This window comes from Neophocaena asiaeorientalis, unplaced genomic scaffold (genome assembly GCF_003031525.2).
Source record: "Neophocaena asiaeorientalis asiaeorientalis breed wild unplaced genomic scaffold, Neophocaena_asiaeorientalis_V1.1 C49330795, whole genome shotgun sequence".
Classification (NCBI taxonomy): domain Eukaryota; kingdom Metazoa; phylum Chordata; class Mammalia; order Artiodactyla; family Phocoenidae; genus Neophocaena; species Neophocaena asiaeorientalis.
This window is the reverse complement of record NW_020185309.1, coordinates 6352-12433: the sequence shown is the minus strand read 5'-3', so window position 1 is coordinate 12433 and position 6082 is coordinate 6352. Positions and strand designations below refer to the sequence as shown.

At 38.5% G+C, this 6082-nt stretch overlaps 1 pseudogene; it reads left to right on the top strand.

Annotated features, from left to right (window-relative positions):
- Positions 1-89: 89 nt before the first annotated feature.
- On the top strand, positions 90-359 carry LOC112392098 (40S ribosomal protein S21 pseudogene; annotated as a pseudogene).
- Positions 360-6082: the final 5723 nt, after the last annotated feature.

Below are 6082 nucleotides of genomic sequence, written 5' to 3'. Positions count from 1 at the left end.
GTAAAGCAGTTATACTCCAATAAAGATGTTAAAAAAAATTTGCTTTCTGCGTTCGCGCCCACTGTGGTGCCACCAGACGCGCCCTCAACATGCAAAACGACGATTTCGTGGACCTGTACGCACCGCACAACCGCATCATCGGCTCCAAGGACCACGCGTCCGTCCAGACGAATTTGGCCGAGGTTGACAAGGCGACAGCCAGGTTCAATGGCCAGTTTAAAACCTACTCTATCTGCAGGGCCATTCACAGGATGGGTGAGTCAGAAGACTCCATTCTCCAACTGGCCAAGGCGGACGGCATCTCTCAAAGAACTCCTGACCGGAGAGGATCACGGATGTGGAATATTTGTCATAAATAAATAGTGAACCCCCCCAAGTTAAGTTAATATATCAAAACACAACTCTAGAAAGTTGTATTCCCTAACAATGACTAAAATTTATTGACTGCTTTCCATATATGTATAGCTTTCCATATATCAGGCACTGGTAAATGAAACCAATACACATAGTGAGATGTTTACATTAATTCATTTAATCCATATCATTGCTTTATGCGATAGGTATTCCTGTTGTTCTCTTTTATAGGAGAAGAAAGGTGAGGCCTAGAGAGGTTAAATAAGTTAAGCAAGCACTCACAGCTCTTAGGCAGAAAGGTAGGGATTCAGCCCCAGGGCTTCTGGCTCCAGGGCTTCCTCACTATAATACAGCCTCTGCCCACTCAAGCCACCACGGTGCCTCCTTTTGAAGTCCTATAGTTCTTACCATCAATCATGCATATTTAATATTGAACACTTACAGTTTTGCATGTTTGTTGCATTTTCAGCTTAGTACAACATGTCTTCCCAACTAGACTCTAAAACACTGAACGCAGGAACTGTAAATAATACTTCTCTATAATCCTCACAGCACTTAGCACGATTCTCCACTCATTAAATAAGATTTAATTGGACTTTCGGCAAAGAGATAACTTTCAAAACATCTATTCCGATAATTTTGCAATCAAATAAACTCTGCCAACATTGTTTGCTAAGAAGCAGTCATCTTTTGAGATTGCTGGAAATTTAAGTTTAGAAAAAAAGAAGTTAATGCTTTTTTATCTCATTCTATTCCCTTTGACGGATGAAACCAAAAATAATCACTTCGCATCTCCGAAGTGCTCCACCCCCATGAAAGCAGGGGGAGAGTGAGCCATCGCTAGGACACAAATGTGTTCTGCTCAAGGCAATTAAATAAATCAAGCAACCCCCAAAATATAGTTAAAGCAAAGTGACTCAGACACAGTTCATGTTTTTAGTCACTCAGAATCCAAAGTTACTCTGAAATACGAATAGTTTTTAAAGCATTACTCATTTTGCTTTCGCTGATAAAACTAAAATAATCCAATACAATTATCTGGATGGTCATAATTTAAATATTTAAAATACATGCTCAAAACCTAACATTTCAAATTAGTGCCACTCTTTAGGACAAACTCTAACTAATAATAATGATCTGGTATAAAAGTATCCTGGAGAAACTAATTTCCTACCATTTTCTTTTTATTAAGCTAATCTGAAAAAAAAAAAAAAAAGAGCATTCTTCCATGAGGCTGTCCTTGAGAAAGCACAGCACTGTATAAACCACATACCTAAAAAGTCATTACTCAGAGTTGAAAGCTGTTTTCCCATCTCATCTAAGAAAGCATTTCTTCTCACACTGAAAAATTAAATATAGTTCAAGACCTTCATTTAGAAATAATTGACTTTCACCAAATCCATAAACTAGAACAATTTTTAAGTGACCTTATCAGTAGCTCAAATAGGTTTAATCGTATATGCCAACTTCTACTGGTTGGTAGCAGAGACCTGGATACTGTGTTGAGAAGGATTCTGAAGTCATATCCAAGAAAAAACATGTTTGGATCAATTAGCAATCAACAATGCATGTGTACCAGTACCAAAACCTTGGGCTAACTGCCATAATTCATGAAATGTAAAATACAAACCCTCAATCTGAAATGAGAGATGTGGGCCAGGGATTTCAAAGATGCTACTGGATTATTTGGTTCATTTTAAGAGAGAAAATTCATTGCTTAGTGCCCCAGATTTATGGTGCTCTAATCAAATAAACAGTAGAGGAATAGGAGAGGGGCTAAACATTTAGTGACAGTCTACTGCATGTCACGCACTGAGCCTTACCTCAACCACCTACTTCCATGGCCATATCCAAGATTTTTGTCATTACTAATAACAACACCTCTCCATTATCTTAATTTCAATCATTCTATTCCTCAAACACCATTTCCTATCTTTCTGGCTTACTCCCTCCAGTATCTAGTCTCCCAATAATCCTTCTACCCCACTGATATATCCAATTCATTGGTCCTGCCACCCTTTCACTGTCCCTCACCTCCGCACAGGGTCCTCAACTTTCCTACTTACCCATCATATACTCCACGGTCAATTTTCACTCCCTTGCATTCACTGTCAACTCCATTGCTCTTTTGTCTCTTCATCGTAATTGCCTAGCAAAACCCTACGCTTTGTTAAATCCAGTTCTCTCCGGACTCCAGACCTGTATCCATGTAACCTAAATGTTGCCAGAGAAATAAACTGTAGTGACTGGTCTCATTCTAAATTCATGATTACTTCAAGAGCATCCTTGGTAAGACTGCCCATCCCACTCTATTTCCTTCATCCATTCACCCTCCACTAGACATTAATTTCATACCTTCTCCCCTCTCTTCAAATCTCAATGTCTCTTCCTCCTTACTTACTCTCCACTAAGGGCTCTGTTTCCAGCTTCATGGTAAACACAGAAACAAAAGAGAATTCCCACAGCGTGTCACCACACCTTCTCCGCACCTACCTACATCTGTTTGCATATGCTCTACCCTCTCTTCTGATACAATGGATGAGCTGTCCTTGCTTTGATCAAAAGCCAAGCCCTCCACGTGCATACTAGATCCCATCCCTCTTCCTTAATCCGGAATACCTCTCCAGCAATTCTCCCCTCTCTCAGCATCATCAATTTTTCCCTTTCTACTGAATCATTCCCACCAGTATTCAAATATTCTATAAATATACCCATCTTTAAAATAAAAAATTGTTCAAACTTTTCTTGACCCCCACATACCCCTCCAGGTATTGCCTCATTTTTCTGCTCCACTGTTTTATGGAGACAGGAATACCTAATCAGAAGGATTAGAAATGATGTGTATGCCACCCTAGGACAGTGTCTAGCAGAGAATGGAAACTCAAGAAACAAGTCATTGTTTACTTATAGTAATGTTAAGATCCTGCAGTAGGTGCTAAGAAATACACAGAATTAAGAAATATACTCCTGACATTTTTTATTACCTTTCATTTTGATAGAATTTCAAACTTATTGGAAAGTTGCAAGAATAGAACAAGGAACTCCCACATACCCTTTACCCAGATTCATTCATTCTACATTTTGTCTATCACCACCACCATCACCATCTCTCTCTCTCACGCTCTCTTTCTCTGTGTGCTTTCCCAAGAACAACGGCATTCCTCTTACATAACCACTGTTCATATCAAAATTAGGAAATTTAACAAATACCCAAAGTAGTTTTCAAATTCAAATTCCAGAAGTATTTTTTATTCAGTTTATTTAAACTACAAACAAAAGTCAAACAAACAAAACCGTTTACCCATTTCTGCTCCATTTTATAGCCAAAATCTTTGTGAAAACTCTTCCTGTTTCCATTTCTCTTCTTGAATCCACTCCAAACAGGCTTTGCTCCCAACCCCCACCCTGTCCCACATACACCACTGCAAGAATTCTTGCCAAGATCACAAATGGCCCTTTTATTGCTAAATTCAAGGATGAATTCTCAGAACTCATCTCTCTTGACCTACCACTCGCATTTGACATAGACGATTACTCCCTCCTAAAAAAACAATCTTCACTGGCTCCCAGAACACCAAAGACTCCTGGTTTTCTTCTTAACCCACGAATGACAATTTCTCAATATCTTTTGCTGGTTCCTTCTCATCTCCCCAACCTCTAAATACTGGAATGTTCCAGGACCTCGTCTCTTCTCTATCTAAACCCAATCCTTTGATAATCTTATTTTGATATATTTATGTTAATAACTTTCAAATATGATCTCCATCCCAGACTTCTCTCCTGAACTTCACACTAGCACGTTCAACTGCCAATTCAGTAACTCCCCTGAAATATCTAATATGCATCTCAAACTTCCCATGTCCAAAATTAAACTCCCCACCAAAACCCACTCATCCCACAATCTTCCCCATCTTAGTAAGTAACAGCTCCATCAATCCAATTGCTCATACCAAAACACTTGGAGTCATTCTTGAATCCTCTCCTCTCTAGTCTCTCATACCCAATCCATCAATAAATTCTCTTGGCTCTACCTCTAAATCTGACCACTATGCATCTGACCACCTTCCACTACTTCATAATACAAGCCACCATTATCTCTTGCCTAGTTTCCTTAATACTGCCCTTGCCCCACTGTGGTCTATTCTCAACACAGCAGCTAGAATGACCCTTTTTAAGGAGTAAGTCAAGTTATGTCATTCTTCTGCTTAGGACCCTTCAATGACTTCCTACCTCACTCAGAGTAAAAGCCAAAGTCCTCTCAGAAGCCAAGACCCTACGACAACCTCCCTATGGAGATGTCTCTGACTTCAGCTCCCACTATTTTTCCCCACTCACTCCACTTGAATCACATTAGCCTCCTTATTGTTCTTTGAACACAGTATTCATCCTCCCACCTCAGGGCCTTTGCACTTGCTATTCCTTCTTCCTGCAATGCTCTTTATCTAGATGTCCACTGCTTGCTTCTTCACCCTCTTAAGGTCTTTACTCAAATGTCATCTTCTCAATGAAATCTTCCCTGACCACCCTATTTAAATTCTAAGAAAATTCTGGCATGCCCTTTCACCCTGCACTGCTTTGTTTTTCTCCATAGCACTTCTCACTGCTAGATGCACTATTTTATACATGCATTTGTTTGTCTGTCTACCCCTACCAGAATGAAAACTTTGTGAAAACAGGGTACTTTGTCTAGTCACTGATAGTTACCCAGGATCCAGAACAGTACCTAGTACAGAAAAACCAGTAAATATTTGTTGAATTAATGAAGGAATGAATGTTATCTCATTTTATCTTCACTTAAACCCTATAAGGCAGGTCTTATTACCCCAATTTTATGATGCAGAAAGTGAGGCCCAAAGGATTAAATAATTTACCCAATAGCATACATCTAGTGAATACAGGAGTCAAGATCTGACCCCCAAGTCTACTTCCAAAGCTTGTCGCTTTTCTCATGACACTGAATTGATTCCTTCAGAAGTAAATACTTGTCTATGTGACAAAGGCTTAAGATAAAATAAAATAATGTTGCACACATGAAACTTATATAACGTTATAAATCAATGCTACCTCAATAAAAAATAAATTTAAAAAAAAGAAGTTTCAGGAAAAATTTAAAAAATTACAAGTCCCTAAATCCCAATCATGTGGTTTGGAATAAACATAGGTATTCTGGGAAGACAGTGATGGTGATGGTATATTTTTTGACTCTGGTCAAATCTCCCCCATAAAATCAGACAAACTCAGCAAAACCCCAAGCCCATGGATAACATCTATAACAAACTAGGTGGCAAAATGTTCCCAAGAAATAATATAAGGTGAGGATAATGCATTGACATAACAGGACCTACATAGTACCAGCATCTTCACAGGATGCAACATAATATATTAATAACCATGCTATTAATAATAATTATTATTGTGTTGCCTTTGGAGGATGATAGGAAACCAATTCATTATCTTGAAAACTATTAAATGAAAGGAAAGAATCAAGTATTTATCCTGCCTTTCGTATATGAATTGTACCAGTGGCTAACCAATGAGATGAAGTGAAGGGTCTTACATTGAAATATTCCAACTAATAAATGAAGGAGAAATTACAGACATGTAACATCAGCATTTTGCAATCACTAATCTAGGCATTGAGCATCAAAAGTTGCTAATATCATAAAAATAGAGATCTCCAGATGTTATGTGTCTGCTGATGAAAGATCATACCACCTATAGTCTTGCC